The sequence below is a fragment of the Jaculus jaculus genome, chromosome X (assembly GCF_020740685.1).
Source record: "Jaculus jaculus isolate mJacJac1 chromosome X, mJacJac1.mat.Y.cur, whole genome shotgun sequence".
Classification (NCBI taxonomy): Eukaryota; Metazoa; Chordata; class Mammalia; order Rodentia; family Dipodidae; genus Jaculus; species Jaculus jaculus.
In genome coordinates this window covers 73,134,936-73,152,926 of record NC_059125.1, presented here as the reverse complement: position 1 = coordinate 73,152,926, position 17,991 = coordinate 73,134,936, and the positions used below count along the sequence as shown (strand labels likewise).

The window sequence follows — 17,991 nt, the reverse complement described above, 5'->3', positions numbered from 1 at the left end:
ATAACATCAAATCAATTGATATAGCTAAGAATACCCAGCTTGCTAGAAAATCCAAGCATTAACTTAATCCAAGATGCAAATATATATATACATTATAACACAAGAAACACTAAAAAGCAAGATGACATAAATCCACCTAAAAGTACGAATGCATCAGAAATGACCTCCAGTGAGAACGAGTTAGAGGAAATGCCTGTGAAAGATTTCAAAAGAATGATTGTAAATATGTTCAAAGAAGTCAGAGAACAAATCAAAGGAGTCAAAGAGGAACTCAAAGAGGAAATCAAAGGAATCAAAGAAGATGCAGGACACCAATTTAATGAAATAAAGAAGGCAATACAAGAGATAAATAAGGAAATAGAAATAATAAAGAAAAAACAGTCAGAATTACTAGTAATGAAGAACACAGTTAAAGAAATAAAAAAAACTCTATAGAAAATCTAACCAGTAGAATGGATGAAGGAGAAGACAGAATATCTAGGATAGAAGACCAGGTGGCAGATCTAATACAGTCCAACAAAGAGAAAGACAAACTTATAAAAAAGTATGAGTGGGAATTTCAATGTACTTGGGACACTACGAAAAGATCCAATATAAGAATTCAGGGCATAGTAGAAGGATAAGAATTCCACTCCAAAGGCATAGTAGATGTATTCAACAAAATCATAGAAGAAAACTTCCCCCAAATTGGGAAAGAGGTGCCAACGCAGATACAGGAAGCCTTTAGAACACCAGCCAGACAAAACCTGGAAAGAACCTCTCCTCACCAATTATAATCAAACTACCAAACACACAAACCAAAGAAAAAATATTGAAAGCAGTTAGAGAGAAAAATCAAGTTACCTACAAAAGTAAGCCCATCAGGATTACAGCAGATTACTCAACACAAACTTTTAAAGCCAGAAGGGCTTGGAGTGATATACTCCAAGTTCTGAAAGATAACAACTGTCAACCACGGTTACTTTATCCTGCAAAGCTATCCATTCAAATAGACAGAGAAATAAGAATATTCCATGACAAAAGCAGGTTAAAGGAGTATTTGAAGACAAAACCAGCTCTACAGAAAATAATTGATAGAATCCTCCATGCTGAAGAAAAGGAAAAGCACACATATAAGGAACCTAGATAAAACAAGCAATACTCAAATACTAGTAAACACAAGAGAGCACAGGTAGAACTGGAACCACACACACAAAAAAATGGCAAACATAAATACACACCTTTCAATAATATCTCTTAATATCATCAGCCTCAATGCCCCAATGGAAAGACATAGGTTTGCAGACTGGGTTAAAAAGCAGGATCCTACAATTTGTTGTCTCCAAGAAACTCACCTTGCTACAAAGGATAGACATTATGTTAGTGTGAAGGCTTGGAAAACGGTGTTTCAAGCAAATGGGCCTAGAAAACAAGCAGGGGTTGCTATCCTAAAATCTGACAAGGTAGACTAAAGTCCAACATTAGTCAAGAAAGATAAGGAAGGTCACTTTATATTGATTAAGGGCACACTCCAAGAGGAGGGCATTACAATCCTAAACATATATGCACCTAAAATGGGGGCTTCCAAACTCATCAAACAAACACTATTAGAACTAAGGTCACAGATAACACCAAAAAAGTGGTAGTGGGTGACTATAACACCCCACTCATTAATTGACAGGTCATCCCGGGAAGAAGTAAACAGAGAAGCATCTGGACTAAATGAGGTCATGGAAGGAATGGACCTAACAGATATATACAGGACATTTCATCCAAAGGCTGTAGAATATACATTCTTTTCAGCAGCACATGGAACATTTTCTAAAATAGACCATATATTAGGACACAAAGCAAATCTTAACAAATTCAGGAAAATTGAAATAATTCCTTGCATTCTATCTGACCACTATGGGATTAAACTACAAATCAGTAGCAAGAAAGGCTATAGACCATACACAAAATCATGGAAACTAAACAATACACTACTAAATTATGAATGGGTAAATCAAGAAATCAAGAAGGAAATCAAGAAAATTATAGACTCAAATGATAATGAGAACACAACTTATCAAAAGCTTTGGGACAAAATGAAGTCAGTTCTAAGAGGTAAATTTATATCCTTAAGTGTCTATATTACGAAATTAGAAAGGTTGCATGTAAACGACCTAATGCTTCACTTTAAAGCCTTGAAAAAAGAAGAACAAGGCAAACCAAAAATCAGTAGGTGGGAAGAAATAAAAAAGATTAGGGCAGAAATTAATGAAATAGAAACAAAAAAAAAAAAATCCAAAGAGTTAATGAAACAAAGAGTTGGTTCTTTGAAAGGATAAACAAGATTGATAAACCCTTAGCAAATCTGACCAAAACAAAGAGAGAAGAGACACAAATTAATAAAATCAGAGATGAACAAGGTAACATCACAACCGATTCCAGAGAAATTCAAAAAAAATCATAGGGACATACTATGAAAGCATATACTACACAAAGTATGAAAATGTGAAAGAAATGGATGCTTTCCTTGATTTATATGACCTACCTAAATTAAATCAAAATGAGATTAATCACTTAAATAGACCTATAACAAACATGGAGATCCGAACAGTTATCAATAATCTCCCAACTAAACAAAGCACAGGCCCAGATGGATCCACTGCTGAATTTTACCAGACCTTTAAGGAACAGCTAACACCATTGCTTCTTAAGCTTTTCCAGGAAATAGAAAAAGAAGGTATTCTATCAAACTCCTTCTATGAGGACAGCATCACCCTGATACCAAAACCAGGCAAAAATAAAACAAAAAAAAAGAAAATTACAGACCAATCTCCCTCGTGAACATAGATGCAAAAATTCTCAACAAAATATTGGCAAACAGAATACAAGAGTATATCAAAAAGATCATTCACCCTGACCAAGAAGGCTTTATCCCGGAGATACAGGGATGGTTCAATATATGCAAATCTATAAATGTAATACATTACATAAATGTGTTGAAGGACAAAAATCACATGATCATCTCATTGGACGCAGAGAAAGCATTTGACAAAATCGAACATCCCTTCAGGATAAAAGTCCTACAGAGACTGGGAATAGAAGGAACATATCTCAGGATAATAAAAGCTATTTATGACAAGCCTACAGCCAATATATTACTAAATGGGGAAAAACTGGAAGGTTTTCTGCTAAAATCAGGAACAAGACAAGGGTGTCCACTGTCCCCACTTTTATTTAATATAGTTCTTGAAGTCTTAGCCATAGCAATATGGCAAGAGACACACATAAAAGGGCTACAAATTGAAAGGAAGAGATCAAGTTATCATTATTTGCAGATGACATGATTCTATACATAAAGGACCCTAAAAACTCTACTAGCAAACTGTTAGAGCTGATCAAAACCTACAGCCATGTAGCAGGATACAAAATAAATACACAGAAATCAGTAGCCTTCTTATATGCTAACAACAAACACACAGAGGATGAAATCAGAGAATCACTCCCATTCAAAATTGCATCAAAAAATAAATAAAGTACCTTGGAATGAACCTAACTGAGGAAGTAAAGAATGTCTACAATGAGAACTTTAAAACACTCAAGTGAGAAATTGCAGAAGACACTAGGAAGTGGAAAAACATCCCTTGTTCCTGGATTGGAAGAATCAATATCGTGAAAATGGCAATCTTACCAAAAGTAATCTACACATTTAATGTAATTCCTATCAAAATTCCAAAAGCATTCTTCATGGAAATAGAAAAAATAATCCAAAAATTCATTTGGAATCACAAAAAAACTCGAATATATAAAATAATACTGAGCAACAAAAATAAGGCTGGTGGTATCACCATACCTGATTTTAACCTATACTACAGAGCCATAGTAACAAAAACAGCGTGGTACTGGCACAAAAACAGACATGTAGACCAGTGGAACAGAATAAAGGACCCAGATGTAAGTTCAGGTAGCTATATCCACCTGATATTCAATAAAAATGACAAAAATACTCATTGAAAAGACAGCCTCTTTAGCAAATGGTATTGGGAAAACTGGATATATATATCTGCAGAAGGATGAAAATAGATTCTTCTCTCTTGCCATGCAAAAGAATTAAGTCCAAATGGATTAAAGATCTTAACATCAGACCTGAAACTCTGAAACTGCTAGAGGAAAAATAGGGGAAACCCTTCAACATATTGGTCTTGGCAAAGACTTTCTGAAAACAAACACAATTGCTGAGGCAATAAAACCACAGATTAATCACTGGGACCTCATTAAATTACAAAGATTTTGCACTGCAAAGAACTCAGTGAAAAAAGCAAAGAGGCAACCTACAGAATGGGAAAAAATCTTTGCCAGCTATATATCTGATAGAGGATTAATATCTAGTATATACAAAGTACTCAAAAAGTTAAATAATAAGGAATCAAACAAGCCAATCACAAAATGCCCTATGGAGCTAAATAGAGCATTCTCAAAGGAAGAAATACGAATGGCATATAAACATCTAAAAAAAAAGTTCTACATCACTAGTCATCAGGGAAATGCAGATTAAAACTACACTGAGATTCCATCTCACTCCTGTCAGATTGGCCACCATTATGAAAACAAACGATCATAAATGGTGGTGGGGATTTGGAAAAAGAGGAACACTTCTACCATGCTGGTGGGAATGCAATCTGGTCCAGCCATTGTGGAAATCAGTGTGGAGTTTCCTAAAACAGCTAAAGATTGATCTACCATATGACCTAGCTATAGCACTCCTAGGCATATATCCAAAGGACTCATCTCATTTCCTTAGAAGTACATACTCAACCATGTTTATTGCTGCTCAATTTATAATAGCTGGGAAATGGAACCAGCCTAGATGTCCCTCAACTGATGAATGGATAATGAAGATGTGGCACATTTATACAATGGAGCTCTACTCAGCGGTAAAGAAAAATGAAGTTATGATGTTTGCAGAAAATTGGTGGACCTGGAAAGTATTATACTAGGTGAGGTAACCCAGGCCCAGAAAGCCAAGCGCCACATGTTCTCTCTCATATGTGGATCCTAGGTACAGATGGTTGGGCTTCTGCATGAGAATGAAAATATTTAGTAGCAAAGGCCAGTAAGTTATAAAGGAGACATAAAGGGAAGAGAAATGAAGGGAGGAGGGTACTTAATAGGTTGATATTGTATATATGTAAGTATAATGATTGTGATGGGGAGGTAATATAATGGAGAATGGAATTTCAAAGGGGAAATTGGGGGCGAGGGAGGGATTTACCATGGGATTTTTTTATAATCATGGAAAATGCTAAAAAAATTTAAAAATTAAAAAGAAAGGGAGAATGCCCTGAAAAGACATTTCAAAATTAAGACACACAAATATCAACAAATAAAATAAAAAAGGAGAAAAATTAAAAAATTTGAAGTATTTGTGGACAGAATGAATCTCCTACACAGATAAGAGTTTGGATTAGTACTTTCATAAGAAATATTCAGGTTAGCAAGAGTAATCAGGGAAAATCCACCTCAGAGGAAGGAGGAAAGCCTTTATTCAACGTTTAGACATGCTCCTTTGCTAGCTAACACCAAAACAAAGAATCTCAACACTGTATTGGAGTGTTATATGGTTTACAATTCTTTTTTTTTTTAATTTTTCCATGCTTCTGGCATAGAGAGGTTTACAGTCTATGAGTATAAGGTTAAGATATTACTTTCTGCCAAATAAGATTAACTGCAGGTTATTGTCACCCAAGACAAGGTAGTTATATATTGTCTAAAAGGGGTCATGACAGAGTCAGTTACTTTCTCTGTAACTTTTGTTTTGTTTAACTTTTGCTAGAAATTGTTTAATGGAACTTTCCCAGTTATAATTCCAGAAGAGGAAAGACCAGTATTTATTGTCTTACTGAAATTCTCAGGTGTACCCACTTATTTCTTACACATATATCAATTCTCTTCTATCTAGGCTAATATAGGCTGGGAACACTAGTAATATATTTTTTCAATAGTTTCTCCCCCTTTTAAGTCTTATCTAATTTCAATAAAGGACTACAACCTTTATAAATCTGAGTTTTCTTATTCCTCTGGATGATAATAAACCCTCAGAGCTAGTAGCATTTGTAACTTGATTGCTTCCAATCTAGTGGTGACAAATCTAGTTAGTAAGTTTAGCATGCAAGAATCAAATAATAACCCTAAGAGGATCATTGTCAGTGGCCCAATCAGGGGCATGAACAATTTAGCCCATTACCAATAGCTTTCCCATGATACCCAGGAGTTTGTCATTCTTTTTCAATTTAGCCACACTTTATTTTAACTTTTAGACTTTATGCATAGCAGCTCCTGATTTATTTGAATATAAGTAGCACTCCATGTACATGTACTTGTCATCTGCAAACATATTTGGGTCTCTCCAGGTTTTGCATAGCCATGTTGGCCAGACAATTTAGCTGATTTTGTATGTCTGCCAATGACTCAGCTATTTGATGTGCATCATTCCTAAATTTAGAAGACAAATTATTATTAAAAAAAACTGTTTAGTGGCTTCTGTTTCTCCAATTTTAGTTCCTATTCATGAGTGCTCCCTAGTACTATATGACTTAGTATAGCACAGACTGTCACAAAAACAGATAACCCATCCAATCATGTTTTCTGTCATTATGTAGAATAGGGCTATAGCTATTCTTTCAACAAGGTTCTAAGCCAATGATAATATGAGCAACAACACCATTGCCAGACCTAGTTGGTTGGAATGGCATAATGATCATGGTCTAGTGGTGTCCCCTGTAGACTTCCTCAAGCTTTTGGCATGCAAGGACCAATCTGTTCCAAGTTTTGCAATTGGTGCAAGGTTGTAGATCCTAAATCTTCAGCTGTACATAGACTGACCAGCTTCCAGGTGTGGTCAGTGCAGAGCTGAAGATCTCTGGAGTGCTCCTAGTGTCTCCAGAGCATGATTCAGAGTGGCTGGTCTGGGTGTTGTTGTACCCTCCAAGATGTATTCCCGTTGACTGTGATGAATCCACAAGGTGGCAACTGTAACTTTAGTAGGAGTTGGAGTAATGTGTTACAGTACAGGGTCCAGTCCAAACTGGCTGAAGTGGCACCTTTTTTCCAATCTTTTACTTAGACCATAGTCCCAGCCTAGTGTGGGTGTGTCAATTTTCCTAAGGGTATGTGGGTCCCTTGTGTTACAAATTCTAAGGGAACATCATTAAACAACCAGCATCACTAGTATTTTTTAAATAAAAACCCACATCTTAGAGCTGGGCTCCCAATTTTCCCCAAACACACATAAGGTCCAGACTCCAAGATTTATATGGCATGACACACTTTTCCCTTGGTATGTCTCTATCCATTAAAAAATAAGATATTAGACTGTCATTTTGGGCACAAACTTTTAAAATGTAAAATTTTTGGTCCCTATAGACTTAAGATAATTTCATAATTTAAAATGCATTGATACTAGCTTTATAAGTCTCCACAACCTTTACCAACTTTAAGATAGTTAACTTGATAGCCTCATGTCTCATCTGAGATTTAGGAGACTATACACATCTGATTATCAAAATAGATCTGGTTACAGAAGTACAGAACATATTAACATTTAAATTTAGTTGTCAGGTGAGAGTGCAAGCCATATCTGGAACATATAAAGCACTCATATGTCTTGTTGTTGTTGTTTTGAGGCAGGGTCCCACTCTAGCTCAGGCTGACTGAAACTTTCCAAGAAAAAAAAATCAACTATTTAATCATATGAATACAAAGCCAAACCTACAAAGAACACTTCAGGGAATATTCCATACAGAAGAGTCAAACATCCAATCTAAAGAGTCAACAAGAAGAAGGTCACAATAACCAAAAATAAACCAGGCTCAAAAACGTACAAAACATAAGGAAGCATCAAAACCTTAAAGCACTTCATCATGGCAGGTATTAATACCAACCTGACAGTAATAAACTTTAATATTAATGGTCATAACTCATCCATCAAAAGACACAGCTTGTCAGAATGGATCAAAAAATAGACTCTTCAATCTACTGTCTTCAAGAAACCCACCTCATCACTAAAGATAGACACCTCTTCAGGGTGAAAGGATGGAAAATGATATTCCAAGAAAATGGAAATAAAAAGGCAGCACAAGTTGCTGTATTAATATCTGATAAAATAGACTTCAAACCAAAAGTAACCAAAAAGGACAAAGTAGGCCACTTCCTACTCATCAAAGGAATAACACAACATGAGTTCATCACATTCATAAATCTATGTACACCAAACAAAAGTGTACCACAGTTTATGAAACAAAATATTCTTGACAATAAAAAAGAAATAAATACCAATACCATCTCAATAAGAGATGTCAACACTCCACTATTATCAATAGATAGATCATCCAAGCAGAAAAGCAACAGGAAAATAACAAAGCTCAACAACATCACAGATGAACTAGACCTAATGGATACCTACAGAACTTTCAATTCAGCTCAACAGAATACACATTCTTTCTAGCCTACCATGGGATCTTCTCCAAAATAGAGAATATATTACACCATAAAGCATGCCTCCAAAAATACAGAAAAACAAATTGAAGTAGCTTCCTGCATCATATCAGATCACAATGCTTTAAAGCTAGAAATTAACAAAAAGAGATTCATCAAGAACTCCAACAGCTATTGGAGGCTAAACAACACACACTTAAACAATGAATGGGTTATTGAAGAAATCAAAATGAAAATGTTAAATTCCTAGAATTGAATGATAATGAAAACACAGCCTACCAAAATACAATGGGACACAATGAAGGCAATCCTAAGAGGAAAAGTTCGTAGCTCTAAATGCCTTTAAGGCAGAGATATACAAAACTAATAACTGTCCTCCTAAAGGCACTGAATAAACAAGAAGAATCCAACCCTAAGACTTCCAGGTGGAAAGAAATAACCAAGGACAGAGCTGAAATTAAGGAATATGAAGCTAAGAAAACAATTAGCAAAATCAATGTAACTAAAAATTGGTTCTTTGAAAAAATGAAGCTTGATAAACCTTGGCCAATTTGATCAAACAAAAAAGAAAGATAGAGAGAGAGGTCTCAATTAAAAAATAAGAAATGAACAGACATCAATGAAATTGGAAGAATTATCAGGGCATACTTCCAAAACATCTACTCCACAAAACTAGATAATCTGGAAGAAATAGATGAATTCATAGACACGTGCCACCAACCAAAACTAAAATAAGAACAAATTAATCTAAATACACCTATCACATCCATGGAGATTGAAAAATTAATCAAAAAGCTCCCCCAAAAGAAAAGTCCAGGATTGTATGGCTTCTCAGTAAAATTCTATCAAACCTTCATGGAAGAACTGAAACCAATTTTTCTCAAACTGTTCCACATAATCAGAGACCAGGCAATCCTCCCAGACTCCTTTAATGAATCAAGCATCACACTAACACCAAAACCAGACAGAGATGCAAGAATAATAATTTTAAAAAGATAGACCTAAATCCCTGATGAATTTGGATGAAAATATGTTGGACCAAATTCTCATAAATCGAATTCAACAACAAATAAAAAGCATTATCCACTTTGATCAAATAGGTATCATCCCAGGGGAGCAGAGATGGTTCAAAATATGGAAATTGGTCAATGTAATATGCCACATAAATAAACTTAAACAAACAAACAAAAAAACATGATCATCTCAATTGATGCAGAGAATGCCTTTGGCAAAATACAACACCACTTAATGATCAAAACACTGGGAAGAATATGCATGGAGGGCTTATATCTCAACACAATAAAGGCTATATAAAGCACACAAAGACCAAATAATACTTAATTGGAAAAGACACAAGGAGTTCCCACAGAGATCAAGAACAATACAGACGTGCCTCCTGTCGCCACTGCTCTTCAACATTAAAAAAAATAAAATAAAATAAAATAAAATAAAATAAAATAAAATAAAATAAAATAAAATAAAATAAACTGGGAGAAAGAAATAAAAGGGATTTAAATTGGAAAGGAAGAAGTTACGTTATCCATATTTGCAGATGGTAGCTTGATATTGGAGAGTGGGCTTATGTTTGGATATGGTTCTGATTTGTTTCCCAGCTCCAGCTATGGGTCCCAGACCACTGAGGGGGATCAATTAGATCCTACACATAAGTGACCCTAAAGTCTCCATCTCAAAACTGCTAAAGGTAATTAATTCCTTCAGTAAAGTGGTGAGATTAAAAATAAATGTACAGGGCTGGAGAGATGGCTTAGCGGTTAAGCGCTTGCCTGTGAAGCCTAAGGACACTGGTTTGAGGCTCGGTTCCCCAGGTCCCACGTTAGCCAGATGCACAAGGGGGTGAACGCTTCTGGAGTTTGTTTGCAGAGGCTGGAAGCCCTGGCGTGCCCGTTCTCTCTCTCTCCCTCTATCTGTCTTTCTCTCTGTGTCTGTCGCTCTCAAATAAAAAAAATAAAAATAAATAAATGTACAAACATCAGTACCCTTTCTACAGGCAAAGGACAAATATACATAGAAAGAAATCAATGAAGCTGTTCCATTTTCAACAGCAGCAAAAAATTAGAATATAATAAATTGCCCCAGCCAGCGGGGAGTTGAACAAGTACTCAAGGAGAAGCTAACCTGGGTGAAAGACAAACAGACACAAGAAGGAGACCATGCTAGATGTTTGCCACGGCCTCGAGAGTTTATTCTTACATGTAGGTTTATATAGGGTTGTAGGGGGAAGGGGACGTGGTCAGGGCAAGGAGTAGTAGGGGAAAGGGGATGTGGTCAGGGCAAGGAGTTGTAGGGGGAAGGGGACATAGTTAGGGCAAAGATCACAGAGTTATTGGTTAAACTGCAATGCCTTTGTTTCTTCATTAGCTACCAGCAGGATGGGGGAGTGTTTGTCCAGGTGTACAATCCCATTGTTTCTGGTAGTTGAATATTAGGTGAGGAAATAGAAACTTAACTTGCTATATGGCAGTCTTTGTTTGTGATAGTTTAGTATTAGGTGAGGAAGTAAAAACTTAACTTGCTATAGGGCAGTCTCTGTTAACATGGCCAAGGTTTGATTCATAGCTCCCAACATCTCCTCCCTTCTTTTATACAAAAAGAGGGGAAGGCCCGCTTTGCAGCGGTGGGCATTAAACAACTGGGGGAGTAGGGACCCTATTCCTCCCGTGGGATGTCTTTTTCCCACAATCTTTGGCCCTTGGTATCTTTCAGGGAGGGGAGGCAGGGCCTATGTGGCCGGAGAGCGAGGCACGGCCTTAGTGATAACAGTTATGGTACTAACCTCCATGCAAGCCAGGTATACCTCTCAGGGAATCCAGAAGCGGTCAGATAAGGACCTTCCCCTGCAGTGCTTTGTCTCGCACCCACGTTGGTGCCCATAACACACTCACTTCATTGTGAGCTGATATGTATAGGTCTGAATCCTATGCAGCTCCTAAAGGAGAGGTAGCTATTTGGTCATGACAGGTAGACCACCGTGATAGCAGAGGTGTAGAGGACAGCAGTATAGTAAATAAATACAGAATGTAAGATCAAGGGAGAGTGACAGCTGCAGGTGGTAGGTCTTCAGTGGCAACGCTTTGATCCGCCAGCTCCAGTCTGTGATAATGGACCTGTAAAGGCTGCATCTTAATGGCTTTAATCTGTTGACATATAAAAGACATGATTTTAATTATAATAATGGGTCCAGTTGTGAGTGAGAGGATTAAGATAAGTAGAGGTCCTTCCAGTTTTGTCCAGTTAGGGAAAAAAGGGAGATTCTCTCAGGGAAATGTTTCTTCCCTGGATATGTGAGATGTCACTGGAGGATCATCAGCATTTTTACAAGTCTCTCTGGCAGCTATCTCGCAGCATTTTCTTTGGTGTCACACAAGCATACTGATTCTCAGCCCCAAATGAGTACTGGGTTTGGGCCATTCCATTTTAAGGTTAAAGGATCTTTCCACATGGCTTTGGCAAAGGTATTTTTTGTATTTGTGTGCCAAAAGCGATCAGCAGCTGAATTTTCCTGAGTATCAAGGGTTAAAAAGTTTAGGATAAACAAGGCATGATGAAGGATATTTCTTGTAGAGCCATTTATGGGATATAAATCCCCCGTTTTTAACTTTTGGAGGGTATGTTTAATAGTTTGATGGGCTCGCTCAACAATTCCTTGACCCTGGGGATTGTATGGTATGCCTGTAATATGTTTAATGTGTAATTGATGACAGAAATTTTGGAATTTTTTTTCCCAGTGTATCCAGGAACATTATCAGTTTTAATAATTTGAGGCTTTCCCATGACACCAAGACAATTGAGTACATGAGCAATGACATTTTTGAAGCTTCTCCAGCATGGAGGCTGGCACAAATGAATCCACTAAAGGTATCCACAGTAACATGGAGGTACTTAAGATTACCAAATGAGGGAACATGTGTTACATCCATTTACCAGATCTCATTGGGAATTAAACCTCTAGGATTCATGCCTAAGTGTGGAATGGGTAGGAGGGTGACACAGTTTGTGCATTGTTTGACTATCTGGTGAGCTTGTTCCCTAGTGATTTTAAAAAGAAGACGCAAGGTTTGAGCATTAAGGTGATGTGCAGAGTCAGCTGCTTTGGCCTGGGCCACAGGATCGAGCTCAACAAGGAAGGCAAGCTGGGTGGCTTTATCAGTCATAGCATTGTCTGTGGCTAGAGGCCCAGGGAGCCCAGAATGAGCACGAATATGGCCTATATAAAAAGGATGTTGCCTAGAATGTATGCATTGCTGAGTGGAGAAAAACAGAGGGGTAGCATTTATGGTGGGTTTTATGTATGTCACGGTTTCTTATAGGGGGATGCACTGAGCAATATAAGCACTATCAGTATATAGATTAAAGGAGGTATTTGGAAGTTGTTGAAAAACCTGTAAAACTGTGAAAATTTCAACCAGTTGAGCAGAATGGAATGGGGATTGTAGAGAAGTGGTTTGATTGTCTACAGTGAAGGCTGCCACTCCATTAGAGGAGCCATCAGTGAAAACTAGGGGGACATGAGGAAGAGGTCAGGGAGAAGTTTATGGAGGAAAAACAAATGGTTGAGTTCTCAGAAAGTGGAGAAGTTTGTTAGCAAGGTAGTGGTTATCAAGGGAACCCTGAAAAGAGGTGCAAGATATCACCCAGTCATCATCATTCTATATTAACCACTGTATTTGGGTAGTGGAATAGGGTAAAACGATTTTATCAGGGTCCTTACCAAATATTTTTCTGCTTTGGTCAGGCCAAATTTTTATTAACTCCACCACCCATGAGGTGTAATGGGTAAGGACTCTGGGTAGTGAAATGGGTAAATGGACCCAGAAAAGGGGCCCCTCCTGCCAGAACACCCCGGTGGGTGTAAAGTCAGTGGCACAAATGACCAGGAGAAGAGGCTTTTCATAAGAGATAAAAGTGACCCTTTGGCTCAGAATTGTAGCCTCCAATATCTTTAGGGCCTCTAAAATTTACCACAGGTAAACTAAATGTAAAATGCTGACAATTCTCAGGGTATAAGGGAAAAAATTATCTTTTAGGTCAATAATGATTTTACAATATCCTGTAGGAAGTGTTACTGGAGTGGGGAGGCCTGGTTGTAGGGCTCCAATAGGTACCATGACCTTATTAACATTTCTAAGGCTCTGGAGCAATCTCCATTTTAAGAGCATTCCAGAAACACTCCACTGCGGGGGCTTCTGGCCTCTGACCACCTGTTTAGATAAACCTATCATTTTAAAAGTCTTAAAGTACCATTGTTTGCTTAGCCCATCACAATGGAGAGTACCTTATCCTCAGTGTATTTTGACCCAGTAGGTTACTCTGTTTTAGATTTTCCTTCTCCCTTCTTATCCGTCTCTGGCCAACAGCTGGACAAAATTCAGGGAGACTAGGATAAAGTCTGAGAGAGCCAAGGACATGTCCTATAGTGTATAGCTCAGACCTCTGTGTGAACATTTACAATAGACTTCATTAAACACTTGAAGAAAAAAGGCAATAGGCATAAGAGAAGCAGAAAGCAAACTCCCACGGCTGTAAAGCTGCCTATCCAGGAACTTAGAGAGTCCCAACCAGGCAACACAGACTTAATTGTAGTAAATAAATCATTAGCAGCCTTAGTAGCATCAAAATCAAGATGACTGTTTTGTATAGTTAGAATTTTTGAATGTAATTTAACCAAATCTAACAAAATGTTATCATGGTGCCAAAATTGAGACAGTTACTTTACATACAATAGAGTAGAATTTGGTATTTTCTGAGCCAAACAGCTAGGTAAATATTAATATAACCCTTGATAAAGTTTTTGAAAGAAAAATATTATTTGACAACCAATGATTTTGGCTTAAACTTGATAGCTATTGATTTTATGTAACACAGAAATTTTTATTAACATAAAACAATTTTATGTTTTACCCATGACTTAAATTTGATAAAGTTTAAGTAAGCTATTCCAACAAATCCCAGGAAGATGGAAGTTATTATTACTGAAATTAAATCACTTAAACCTAAGTGATTAAAGCTAGTTATAACCATTCAATAAAATTAGCATAAATAAGACAGAAGTTATCTGTAAAGTCACAATGTCTTTAGGTATGAGTACTTCACCTTTGGAAATTAACCATTTCTATGTGAGCCTTTATCTTTAGAATAGTTAAAACCTTGATGAAAAGAAGAACCTAATTTACTTTACTGAGAGAGTCTTAAAGCCAGTTTTATAACCCTTAAATCATAACAAATTAGCATTAGTGACCTGTTAATGAGTGAAGCCTTATCACAAGACTCAGTTTATCTATTTAACATTTTGTCTAGTGAGAGACTTTATCTAACAGATGTGACTTTAGGTGTTCATAAGAGATGAACTAAAGAGAACCACAGTTATATGCTGTATTCCTTTTTCCTTGTCAGAGACAATTGGCCATTTTTGTCTCTAGTCAGAGTCTGGGGGACACATGGCTTAAACTTGCATGGGGTTTGAGATAAAGGGGGTTCCATCTGTTTTTTTTTTAGAGTCCAGCTTTCCATGAATTTAAGTAGCATATGTTGGAAAGCAAGAGCAAAATGAAATTACAAAGCAGAGAGATAAGCATTCTGACATTTCTTTTCTATTCTGAAGTTGTTTGTTTTTACATGGCAAATTTACCCATTTGCAAAACACAAGGTGATAGACTCTTGTCTATCTTTAACATGGTTAAACCTCCAATTACATCTGTACTTATGGCTTTGTGACCCACCTAACATACGCATCACCTGTGTCTAATGTATGATGAATTTAGATTAAGACTATGTCCTTAGATAAAACTTTTAGAGTATCCTTAAGAGTCTGTAAACAGTTGAAGAATCTCTAACTTTAGGCATGGCGTTTAGGTTTAGTCTGAAAATTCTTTCCTACATACACACATCTTTATCCACATACTTTAACATTCTCAGTACCACTCAAAAAGCATTTTAACAAGCATTCTATGTCCCAACTTTGAAAAATTCTTTTCCAGTTCCTTCAATTGATTCATTTCACCCCGTAATTAATTATCTTTTCTTTTTTTTTTTTATTCCCCCGAGGGGGTGCACCATTCCTGGAAGTACTGCAATACAAGTTCGATGCGTGGAATGGACAGAACAAGGTCCTATTCCAACTCCAAGCTCCAAAAATCCATTTAATATATTGTCCTCAGATAGAGGACTGATAAGAACAGATACTACACTTGATCTTAGCCAAAAGGCCAAGAAGTGATTATCTTTCTTATAAGGCTATTAAAAAATTACACCAAGTTGATTAATCCTATTACTTTAAAGAAAGCAGTCTTAATACAATTTTATATCATTAATACCAATAACACACTTGGAAATGATTTTATTAGGAGTAGCTAAGGCAGATTGTGTTGTTATCTTGAGGCAGGCTGGCTCAGAAGTCAGGTCAGTTGCCTCCTCCTTTTAAGTAACAGGACATTGCAATCTTTTTTAAAATATCTGGCAAATTATAAATTACCTCGTTAGAGGAAGTTTTGTTTTTAATAATCCTCTATGTAAGGTGAACTTGATTTAGAACAAATATCTGGCAAATTCACTCCTGTAAAAGACATTTAACTTTTCCTTTTTAATTTCTATACTTAGGTCTTTGATTTCCTTGAAATGGTTCTCTAGAAGAGAAAGGAATTTCACTTCCATCCATCTCATCTCTTTAGTTACAAACAGTCACAAACATGACACGACTAGCAAGCACAATGAGCACACATAAACACATATACACACACATATAAAAAGAACATATCTTCCTGATAAAATCAAAAAGCACTTGAAGCAACCTCAATTCCTTGTGTTTTTAAAATATATTTTACTATGGCAATTAGCTCCTTTTTACTCTGTTAATTTTTTTTTTCTTTAACCTGTGTTCCTTGTGCCTTGAGAGAAGTTTTAAGCCTTTCAACAATTTTTGCTTACTTAGGGTCTGTCCCATGGTAGAAAAGGAAAGAGTAGAAACGGCAAGACCAGAGGGCAATGCTCCCAGTTGGAGAACTGGCATGGGGGGGTTCCCCGATGGGCCTGACTGCAATTTTAAGAACTGGCAGCCACTCTAAGAGCATTTACTGGCTGTTGCGTACCCAGTTTTGTTGATGGGAAGAGAAGCTAGATAGGAGGTCTTTGCCAATGCCCAAACAGGCTGTCGGAATTCGCACAGGGAGCTAGGGGCCTTCAGCCAATGCCAGAGGGTAGCCCTGGCCAAGAGGCTTCAGTTGCCCTGTCGCTGTGTTGCAATTCCATGCGATGGCACCAACCAAAAGTAAAAGGAGGAAGAGAAGTGCAAAAAGAAAGTCCCGCAGTTCTTGTGCCTTGAAAAAAATGACTCAATAGTCTTTACTTTAATTGCCTTAAAATTCATCGCTTACCTCAAACGGATCAGTTTAGCAAGCAGGCTTTTCTGTGTTGATTGTGGTGTGGGTCTGTTTTACAGGTGTATTGCCTGTAGTGACCTCTATGCAGACCTTCACTCACCCCTCCAGTGGGGTGGTGGTCTAATGGCTGGGACGGCCATCCACTCGAGCGACACCCAGGTCATACTTCATACCTTGGTCCCCACGTTCTTGGGTGCCACTTTCCCTCTCCAGTGGGAGTTGAACAAGGACTCAAGGAGAAGATAACCTGGGTGAAAGACAAACAGACACAAGAAAGAGATCATGCTAAATTTTTGTCACGGCCTCGAGAGTTTATTCTTACATGTAGGTTTATATAGGGTTGTAGTGGGAAGGGGACGTGGTCAGGGCAAGGAGCTGTAGGGGGAAGGGGACATAGTTAGGGAAAAGATCACAGAGTTACTGGTTAAACCGCAATGCCTTGTTTCGTCATTAGCTACCAGCAGGATGGGGGAGTGTTTGTCCAGGTGTACAATCCCATTGTTTCTGGTAGTTGAATATTAGGTGAGGAAGTAGAAACTAAACTTGCTATATGGCAGTCTTTGTTTGTGGTAGTTGAGTATTAGGTGAGGAAGTAAAAACTTAATTTGCTATAGGGCAGTCTCTGTTAACATGGCCGAGGTTTGGTTCATAGCTCCCAACAATAAATACCTTTGAATAACATTAATCAAGGATGTGAAAGACCTATATATTAAAAGTATTAAAAAAAAACTCAAGGGCTGGAAAGATGGCTTAGTGGTTAAGCGCTTGCCTGTGAAGCCAAAGGACCCTGTTTCGAGGCTCGATTTTCCAGGACAAGAGGGCGCACACGTCTGGAGTTCGTTTGCAGTGGCTGGAAGCCCTGGCGTGCCCATTTTTTTCTCTCTCTCTATCTGCCTCTCTCTCTCTCTGTCACTGTCAAATAAATAAAGAAAAATGAACAAAAAAAAATTAAAAAAAACAACTCAAGAAATAGAGGAGGACATGAGAAGATGGAAAGAACTCCCATGCTCCTGGACAGGAAGAATTAATATTGTGAAATGGCAATTCTACCAAAAGCCATATATAGATTTAATGCAATACTAATAAAAATAGCATCATCATTATGTACAGAGATTGAAAAACAGATCACAAAAATCAT

At 37.3% G+C, this 17,991-nt stretch overlaps 1 pseudogene; it reads right to left on the bottom strand.

The window, feature by feature from the left end:
- Positions 1 to 15,520: 15,520 nt before the first annotated feature.
- On the bottom strand, positions 15,521 to 15,695 carry LOC123457027 (annotated as a pseudogene).
- Between the last annotated feature and the right edge of the window lie 2,296 nt (positions 15,696 to 17,991).